At 38.1% G+C, this 10,693-nt stretch overlaps 1 long non-coding RNA gene across 2 annotated transcripts; it reads right to left on the bottom strand.

Annotated features, from left to right (window-relative positions):
• Positions 1–1,234: 1,234 nt before the first annotated feature.
• On the bottom strand, positions 1,235–1,891 carry LOC114145475 (uncharacterized). 2 transcript variants are annotated; one of them, XR_003595697.1, is made up of 4 exons: positions 1,801–1,891; positions 1,598–1,671; positions 1,430–1,486; positions 1,235–1,328 (listed from the first exon to the last, which is right to left on the bottom strand). It is a non-coding gene; the product is annotated as an uncharacterized LOC114145475 (long non-coding RNA). The 2 variants fall into 2 exon arrangements; XR_003595698.1 differs by having other exon boundaries at positions 1,436–1,486.
• Between the last annotated feature and the right edge of the window lie 8,802 nt (positions 1,892–10,693).

Genomic DNA, 10,693 nt, shown 5'->3' with positions numbered 1-10,693 from the left:
GCACAAACCAGCACAAACGTAGCAGAGGTGATTGACACCAATTTTGTCTGATTTGAAGAAGGTCAACTACACTCAGGTTGATGACCGTGTGGATCTGTCGTTTCTCTCATCGAGCAAAAGCATTTTGCTGTGATGTGCACAATGTCGGAGGCATCGCGTGATTCAAACACCTTGACCTCATCCAAAAAAGATGACATGAACTTCTTAATTCCTCTGTCCATTGTAGTAGCTGATATATTGTGAAAATCCGGTAGAAATGATGCACTAATCGATTCAGAAATACACTGCAGAGAATCGGTCGAAGTGGAAGTAGAAACAACGCGCCGCGAGGCTTTGTTTGTGAGACTTACGGCCACGTGGGATTTTCTAGGCCGGTTGTGGGCGGTGCTTGGTAAGGTCCATTTGTACAAGCTCACAAAAATTAGGAAATTTCAAAGATAGATTGATCCAATGATCCTCAATGCAGACTACTGCTGGCGAGATAATGGTGCAATTTGTTGAAACTTGGCTTTGTTACAGCCAATTGAAGCGCACAGATGCACTTTAAAACAGAAAATTGGGAAGTCAGTTTGTTGCAGCCATGAAAATACACACTGTAAAATACTCTAAATACTCAATGACATTGGATCAATCTATCAATCATTAGAAACAGTAAGAGGTTCTGCACAAACTGAGCTCATCACTAAGTTCTTCATTTTCTCTGATATTAAAAACTAAGGATTTTCTGTCAACTTTTCTTCTTAGCAGGAGCTGGGATCGCTTTGTGTAACTCAAATGTCTCATCCTGGTCCACTGGTACAGCATAAGATAAAAAATTTCATCTGTAATTAGATTGATCTTTCTATATATTCATAGACTTATATTAAAATACACAAAAAATTACAAAAGGAGAGTAAATTTGTGCAACAGGTTTTTTTCTAACGTTCTAAAAACATGCATGTGTTGAAGATGAAATGTAAAATATAATGAAAGACAACATAGCAAAGGTTTGCACTGAACATGTTTATTTTTAGTCAAAACTTGGTGAAGAATGATATTTGTCCAATTGTTGAGTGAATAGAAGGCATCTGGTTAAAACAGCAGCCACATAATCTGAAATGAGATGAGAAAATAATACAGTTATAGATTCTCTGTAAAACTCAACAACTTCCTAAAAACAGACTAAGTTAAATATCAATGATTATTTGCAGCAGTATTGTCAAAAACCTGTTTTTCTGTGTTTTTCACTCACTTGATCATTACTGATTGAGTAGTTGTCGGAGCAGGGCCAGGAGCTGGGTCAGAGTTAATGAAGCTGTAGTTGCTCCTGCGACCGTAGTCGTGGTGGTCTTTAAGGAAATTAAGGGAGATTACAAGTAGCAGAGGATTTTTTCAATACTGATACAGTAACTTATGCTCAGGTTTATTCTGAAGGTTAGGCAGAGAGGACACTCACCTCTCTGGAGTTAGAACCAGAGCTTGAACGAGCAAAACGCTGTTCTTCCATCTGCACAAGGTTTGACATTACATGCAGTAAACTTTTTCACAATAATAGTAATAATCTATATACCATATATACTCATTGATATCATCTTAAACATGATAATATTATACTTACAGTTTCAGCCACAATGAGGCTCAGGAGGCATCCAAGAATAAGTGCTACCTTCAGCATGGTTGCAGTGATTTTACCTGTTAGAACAGAAGATCAAAACTACTTTCTGAACATGTTCAAGAACAAGTTAGTAGAATACAGCATTGAAGAAATTCACTGTACAAATACCAAAACAATAATCTAAATAAAGCAAGAAGTCATCACACCTTCAGTAGGTTTTCTCAGAGACAAGAGAAGAGGATGTAGTGTTGCTCTTTGGATGTTGAGCTTCTCTTTTATACCTTTACAGATGCAGAAATGTTGCAAAACTGTGATTGCAATTTCCCTATGCTTCAAGGTGTGGCTGAGAATTAGTGATTTTAAGTTATTCAATTGTGGACAAATATCACTAATAACATTCGGGTTTAACTGCATTTGAGTATCTAAATAACATTGTGAAAACCTGTTGAAAGAATCGGTGATTACAACAGTTACAGCTTATTGTTGGTGCACCGCAAGAGACACAGCAGCTGATTTTCAACATCACTAAGTTTTATGACTGAGGTGTATATTAAAATAGATGTAGAAAGCTTCCTCTGTGGAAACTGTCAGTTTTTTATGAGAATAATAATCACAACTTGAATCAGCATGTCAACAAAATTGGCATTGTCTTACTCTTTTTTTATTGCACAAAACTTGATTTATTTTTCTTTCTGCAAATTGAGATTCAGATACTTTTGTGGTGAAATAAAATAGTGATCATTAGTTTTATTTTAATGCATTTCTTGATTAAATGTTTATAGATAGTGTTCAGATTTCTGATTTCTTTTGGATAAAAAATTATTTTATGTTATGAATATCTCTGTGTAATATTCACAGCCCTAATCCCACCTCCTGAGTTTGATGGCTGAAGCTGACGGTTTAAATCAACTCATGATGTGCTTCAGTACAAACACAAAAAATGTCTTAACTCTTAAAGTATATATAGTTTTGAGAATAGTATTAGTGCATTTAACTAAGACAAATGACTCTATATTAAATCCATTGTTTCTGTATTTATTTACAGTTTTAATAAATTAATGACACAAGTAAATAATTATTTCATAAACTGTCTGGCATCGCTCCCTCTCCATAATTGCATTGAGATTCTAATTTCCGTTTTTTTTTTTGTTCTTTTTTTAAATACACCATAAGTTATTTAGCCTTTTTTCATCTGGTCAACACTCCATGATCTACTTTAAATGTCCTGACAGCTTGCCTCTGCAAAAAGACATAGAGAAACAGAAATGTGCAATGAAGAAAGAAAACATGTGGAAATATTAAAACCACTCATAATACCAGATGATGCAGTACTTAATACAGAGCATTTAAAGAGCTTATTAAGCTTTTCCACTAGATTTGATTTCCAGCAATTAACCTCGAGTCCAGACAACACCTTTGAATGCTCAGTTTGTATCTTTTTTTATTTATCAGACTATGATTTTTTTTTTAATTATACTGAAGGATTTCCATGATTATTTGCTGTTCTTTTGTTGTTCAGGAACAAAAAATAAATAAATAAAAATCAGTGCATCTGTAAAGTATTCACAACGCTTCACTTTTCCAACTTTTGTTATGTTCCAGTTTTATTCTAAATTGCATTGCATTAATCTCTTTCCTAGAAATTCTACACACTACATTCTTTGACATAAGTATGTAATATAAGTTGACACATAACTGACACTTTCGATTGACTGAGAAAAAATGAATTATTTTTTCATCTATTTCCTAACATTTCCACCTACGTACAATTTCCTAAGAGTTATTAAAGAAAAAGGCAAAGACTCAGAATTTCACAGTTGTTCGGTCAACACAAAAACATTCAATTTTGTGAGTGTTTTTGGAAACACACAAAAACAAAACACTGTTTTTGGATCTGACGAATAAAAAAAACACAACACTGTTCTTTGGCTTGATTTTGAAATGTTCAAAAAGTTACATAGAGCACTCGTCTAAAAGAGTTTTGGCAATATTCAACTTTTAATTACTCCAACAAGGCTCTTTGACAAGTTTTATTTCAGCAAAATGTTTTTTTGGTGCTTTTTCCCCATGTAAAATATAAGACAAGATATCACTGGTAATTTTTTACAAAATGTTGAGCAGACAGTTTCCTAACAGTTATCATTTCCCAACATCCTGACATCCCAGGGATCTTAAATCCACCCATCTGCATGCGTATAAAAAGATCTACCGACCAACACACCATCAGATTTGCCTTGATCTCCTCTGGGACAGATTGTGAAGAGAAAACTGTAATTGCAAATTTCTTTTATAGTTATTCATTTTGTTTTCTATTTGATTTTTTCTGTCAGACATTAACTCAGTGCCTTCATGGTACTGGTTATTTTTTTTACTTATAGTAATCTTAAAATTATTTTCTTATTTTGGCAGGTAATCAGTGAAACAATGCTGAAGGTACTATTTGTGCTGGGATGCCTCCTGTGTCTCACTCTGGCTTATTCCGTAAGTGCGATATTTAAAAAGACTGAATCAATGTTCTTTTCGTCGGTGCAGCCACTACAGAAGAATTGTAAATATTTTTTATTATCGTTTTTAACAGGATGACTCGGCATCCAGCCGGGAGGAGCGCTCACCTCGGGGCCCTCATTCTGATAGGGTAAGTTTATTGTACTAATTTCACTGGAGTAGATAAGCACTGTTACCAAACCAGAATTTGTTTTCTGAATCTGAATAAACCTGACCTTGTTTTTTGTTTCAGGGCCATGGTCCTCCTCATGGTAAACCTGGCCGTCCTTGTATAACTGAGGATGTCCTTCAGCAGCTTCTTCAGATTCTGCGCACCAGTACCACCACCACTACTACTGCTGCAACTACCACCGCAGCTCCTACCACTGCAGCTCCTACCACCACGGTGGCAGCTACAACATAAAGATTGTTCTCTCCCTACTAGATATGTCAAATAACATCTCTTAATTCTTCATGCTGCTTCCTCAATAAAGCACAGGTTGAATACACATGGTCTCAATGTGTTTGTGAATGAAAAGTGAGTTAATTGACTTTTTTCACATCCACTGTACACATTTTTATTGAAGACAAATTTCAAATGCAAGAGACATTACCATAGGTGTAACTACCTGAAGGACTGGTGTGGACATGTCCCCACCAACTCTGGCATGAAGAGGACAGTCCCCACTAATATTTCCTGAACTTTTTTTTCTTTATGTGCCTTAATCTATGTAACTGAGCAGCAGCTGCACATTGTATTCAACGCATTAACAGCCAGGTAATGTTTTTAAATTTCCTTTGTAAAACGTAAATGGCAAGTCCGCTCAGCGATCTAGTGGATTGGACATCACGTGACTTACTGTGCGCAGGGGCGCTGCCAGGTATCTTGGGCCCCTGACAAAAAATGTATTCCCCCCCCCAAACTGCTGTTAAAATCTTTTGAGTGTATCTGACCCATCAAAAGCATCACAATTTTAAAGGCTTGCACTGCCTTGCTTTCTTTGGTCCAATACTCATACTAGCACAATATCTACTGCTCATTAATTTTACCTCCAACAGTCTGCATACAGTATGTAAGTAGGTTGTTTTTTTTTTTCTATTAGTTTTAGATTACTGGAATGTCTCTCCACACAACCAACAGTCATAGGCAACATGCAAAATATACGTGAAGCAATCCAGACTTCTCAAAAGAAGTTGCATTTTATTCAAGCTGCAGTATATAATTTAATAAAAAATATGTTTTCTCCATATTTGTTAAAGCTGTCACCATGTCGTGACAGTTTGTTATGAGACAGATAATCTGTGAAATCAATCTCCTCCATCTCCTCCCTGAGCTACTATTACTGGCTAAAGTAATGCAACCTTCCGACCAAAACAACCAATCAGAACCAGGAGGAGGGTCTTAGTGCTGTCAATCAACTTCATTCACTCACTGCTAAATGTGCTAATGGTGGAGAAACAACATATCATTACAGAAAAATTGTTTATCTACCGTCACAGGTAGCTATGCTAACTAGACTCAGTATTTACAACAGGCTATGCTAGCTGCAGTATAGCACAGGGTGAGGGGGAGGAAGGATGAGCAGCCACATGAGATTGTGATTGACAGCACTAAAACTCTCCTGCCACTGACTGGTTGTTTGTAGCACTTTGAGAAAGCAGAGTAAATAGATTTTTCACAGATTATCTCTCATACCATACTGTCACAACATAATGAGAGTTTTAATAAATATGTGGATTTTTTTTTTTTTTATAAGAGTTACAAACTGCAGCTTTAATTTCACTCAGGAGAAGATGGGTCAGGAGGGACGTGGGCCAGAGCTACTGCTGTCTGACCCATCTGTTAAGTGGTACACGTTAAATATATGAATATCTTGGTAATTTCTTTCCTTAATTCATTAGATGCTAGTGAAATTGAGGCAAACAGTAGTATGTAGCTAAACTAACTATGCTAAATGGTTGACCATCTCACACAGTCTACCCACCTCTCTTGGAGTATAACTGGGTCATAAATTGACGCTCTTGCCTTTTTCTCTCTCTCAATTTTTTTAAAACCCAATTTTATCATTTTTTTTAGCAGCATAGTAACCGCCACAGTCGTTTGTGTCTTCAACTGACTGCTGCTGAACAGTCCAAGCAGGAACGAACCATTTCATGCAGATCCAGGTTGGTGTTTAGGGCAAATATGGATGTGTGTTTTTTGGTGTGGGAGGGGAAACATTAAATTTTTACAGCTAAAAACAATCTTGGAAAACACAATATGATTAATTTTGTAATTGACAGGGCCCCAATCTTTTACAAATTTCTATGAACAAAGAATAAATAAATAAATTGTGGAGGGCCCCATGTTGGTCAGGGGCCCTTAGAATTGTCATAACCTTTCCCCCTATACAACCTTCTTACTCATAACTAGGAAGAAACTCTCAGTCAGCCAATCAGATGTCTGGGTTTATAGAAGCAGGCCTAACCCCACCTCCTGAGTTTGATGGGTGAATTTGACAGTTTAAATAAATGATGTGCTTCAGCACAAAAACATACATTTATTAACTCATAAAATAATTCTAGATTTCAGAATAAAATCAGTGCATACAACTGAGACAATTAATTCTACAGTTAATAAATTATTTCTGTAGTAATTTCCATTTATAATAAATTAATGACACACTTTAGTAATTATTTCATAAGTTATCTGGCATCGTTCATTCTCCGTATTTGCATAGATATTCTAATTTCAGGTATAAATTTGAAATTGTCACACTAAACACATTTTTATTAAAGTTTATTTTTAAATCTCACATCTATTTGTATTCAAATCATCTAAATATAGTGAGCAAAATGGGTAGAAAGTTTTACATGTTATGTGGAAGGTGTTTGTCATAGAGTAACTTATTGTTTAAATTTAGTTTTACAGACACAGCAGCAAAGGGGAATATAAAGCCATCACTGGGAAAATTGATGAAATGAAAAGGTCAACTCTGGGTTGGAGAAACAGACAGATGGAGGTTCCTGTGCCTGGTGTTTCACTTCTACACAGTTTTAATTCAGACAGTTTTCTGTTTTGATTCTGTAATATAATAAACGTAAGCTGCCATACATCCTGAGATAACACTGAAGGAACTTGCCCATGTTCTGCAGAAACACCATTATTTGACTCATGAGTGAAACTGGTTGGATGCTTTTTTTCCTCTTGAATGATATAGTTCTGCTATGATGATCTATTTACAGTTTATAAATAGCTGTAAGACTTCTGTCAGCACTAGATGGTTCTCACAGGTCTTTTCTTGTGCTTTTCCTCCTTCCTGGAGTGTCTCTGTTGTCATCAAGCTCTTGCTCTATTTTGCTTATAAACAGCTACTGAAAACTCCTGGAATCAACAATTGACATTGCAAATCTCCCACCTTACTCTGTAGTTCACCCATTCAGGTATATCTATTTTTTTTAATGATTTTTGTATAACAGTGCTGGAAAAAACATATATAGTTTTACATAAACTAATACTTTCGGTACGCATTTAGTCTGATAAAGCCAACTCAAATTGTAATCGTAAACAGAAAAAGGTTCTGCACAAACTGAGCTCATCACTTGGAGTGTGACGCTTTCTGATGTTAAAAATTCTGAATTTTCTGTCAGTTTTGCTTTCTAGCATGAGCTGGGATCACTTGCTGTAACTCAAATGTCTCATCCTGATTCATTTGTACATCATATCAATAAAAGCTAATTTTTATTTAATTTTCCTAAGTTCCAGATATACATAAGCCTATATCAATATTGATTACTAAAGATAGGTAAAGTTCTTCAACATAATTTTGCTATTACTCTTACAGTAAACATGCATGTATTGAAGGTGAATTGCAAAATATAGCTCTTGTTGGAGCGGTTCGCACCCGAGTGTGAAGCGGCCGGGAGGAGGATCAGTGCCTCCAAATCCGAGGCCAAGGTCTTGAGCCGGAAAAGGGTAGAGTGCCTTCTCCTGGTCGGGGGTGGTGTCCTGCCCCAAGTGGAGGAGTTCAAGTATCTTGGGATCTTGTTCACGAATGGGGGAAGAAAGGAGATGGAGATCGACAGCCGGATTGGTACAGCGTCTGCCGTGAAGCTGGCGCTGTACCAGTCCGTCGTGGTGAAGAGAGAGCTGAGTCAAAAAGCGAAGCTCTAGATTTACTAGTCGATCTACACTGCCTGGCCAAAAAAAAAGTTGCCACCTGGATTTAACTAAGCAAATAGGTACAAGCCTCCTATTGGATAAGTACTGCATAGGCGATTATCTTTCAGCTGGCAACAAGTTATTTAACCCGAGCTGATGCAATGAGTAACTCCTCATTTCTTAAACAACCATGGCAAAAGACACATCCTGTGGTCATGGAAAAGACGTTAGTCTGTTTAAGAAGGGTCAAATCATTGGCATGCATCAAGCAGAGAAAACATCTAAGGAGATTGCAGAAACTACTAGAATTGGGTTAAGAACTGTCCAATGCATCATTAAAAACTGGAAGGATGGTCATCGTCTTCCAGGAAGAAATGTGGTCGGAAACAAATCCTGAATGATTGTGATCGGCAATTACTTAAACGTTTGGTCAAATCAAATCGAAGAAAAACAACAGCAGAACTCAGGAGTATGTTTAATTGTGAACGCAAAAGCATTTCCACACGCACAATGCGAAGGGAACTCAAGGGGTTGGGATTGAACAGCTGTGTAGCCGTAAGAAAACCTCTAATCAGTAAGGCTAACCAGAAAAAAAGGCTTCAGTTTGCTAGGGAGCATAAAGATTGGACTCTGGAGGAATGGAAGAGGGTCATGTGGTCTGATGAGTCCAGATTTACCCTGTTCCAGAGTGATGGGCGCATCAGGGTAAGAAGAGAGGCAGGTGAAGTGATGCACCCATCATGCCTAGTGCCTACTGTACAAGCCTGAGGGGGCAGTGCTATGATCTGGGGTTGCTGCAGTTGGTCAGGTCTAGGTTCAGCAACATTGTGTGCCCAAAGAATGAGGTCAGCTGACTACCTGAATATACTCAATGACCAGGTTATTCCATCAATGGATTTTGTCTTCCCAAATGGAACGGGCATATTCCAAGATGACAATGCCAGGATTCATCGGGCTCACATTGTGAAAGAGTGGTTCAGGGAGCATGAGACATCTTCTTCACACATGGATTGGCTACCACAGAGTCCAGACCTTAACCCCATTGAGAATCTTTGGGATATGCTGGAGAAGGCTTTGCGCAGTGGTCAGACTTTCCCATCATCAATACAAGATCTTGGTGAAAGATTAATGCAACACTGGATGGAAATAAATCTTGTGACACTGCAGAAGCTTATTGAAACAATGCCACAGCGAATGCAGGCTGTAATCAAAGCTAAAGGCGGTCCAACAAAATATTAGAGAGTGTGACCATTTTTTAGTGGCGACTTTTTTTTGGCCAGGCAGTGTACGTTCCCACTCTCATCTATGCTCATGAGCTTTGGGTCATGACCAAAAGAACGAGATCACGGATACAAGCGGCTGAAATGGGTTTTCTCCGTAGGTTGTCTGGGCTCTCCCTTAGAGATTGGTTGAGAAGCTCAGTCATCCAAGAGAGAATCAGAGTAGAGCCGCTGCTCCTTCACATCGAGAGGAGCCAGTTGAGGTGGCTCGGGCATCTGGTCAGGATGCCTACTAGACGCCTCCCTGGCGAAGTGTTCCGGGCACGTCCCACCAAGAGGAAGCCCCAGGGAAGACCCAGGACATGCTGGAGGGACTATGTCTCTCGGCTGGTCTGGGAACGCCTCGGGATTCCCCCGGAGGAGCTGGAACAAGTGGCTGAGGAGATGGAAGTCTGGGCCTCCTTTCTGAAGCTGCTACCCCTGCGACCCTACCCCGGATAAAGCGGAAGAAAATGGATGGATGGATGGATGGATGCAAAATATAATGAAAGACAACATAGCAAAAGTTTGCACTGAACATGTTTATTTTTAGTCAAAACTTGGTGAAGAATGATATTTGTCCAATTGTTGAGTGAATAGAAGGCATCTGGTTAAAACAGCAGCCACAGAATCTGAAATGAGACGAGAAAATAATACAGCTATCGATTCTCTGTAAAACTCAACAACTTCCTAAAAACAGACTAAGTTAAATATCAATGATGATTTGCAGCAATATTGTCAAAAACCTGTTTTTCTGTGTTTTTCACTCACTTGATCATTACTGATTGAGTAGTTGTCGGAGCAGGGCCAGGAGCTGGGTCAGAGTTAATGAAGCTGTAGTTGCTCCTGCGACCGTAGTCGTGGTGGTCTTTAAGGAAATTAAGGGAGATTACAAGTAGCAGAGAATTTTTTCAATACTGATACAGTAACTTATGCTCAGGTTTATTCTGAAGGTTAGGCAGAGAGGACACTCACCTCTCTGGAGTTAGAACCAGAGCTTGAACGAGCAAAACGCTGTTCTTCCATCTGCACAAGGTTTGACATTACATCCAGTAAATATTTTCACAATAATAGTAATAATCTATATACCATATATACTCATTGATATCATCTTAAACATGATAATATTATACTTACAGTTTCAGCCACAATGAGGCTCAGGAGGCATCCAAGAATAAGTGCTACCTTCAGCATGGTTGCAGTGATTTTACCTGT

This window comes from Xiphophorus couchianus, chromosome 5 (assembly GCF_001444195.1).
Source record: "Xiphophorus couchianus chromosome 5, X_couchianus-1.0, whole genome shotgun sequence".
NCBI classification, from domain to species: Eukaryota; Metazoa; Chordata; class Actinopteri; order Cyprinodontiformes; family Poeciliidae; genus Xiphophorus; species Xiphophorus couchianus.
Note: the sequence above shows the minus strand (reverse complement) of the source record. Positions and strands in the feature narration are given on the sequence as shown.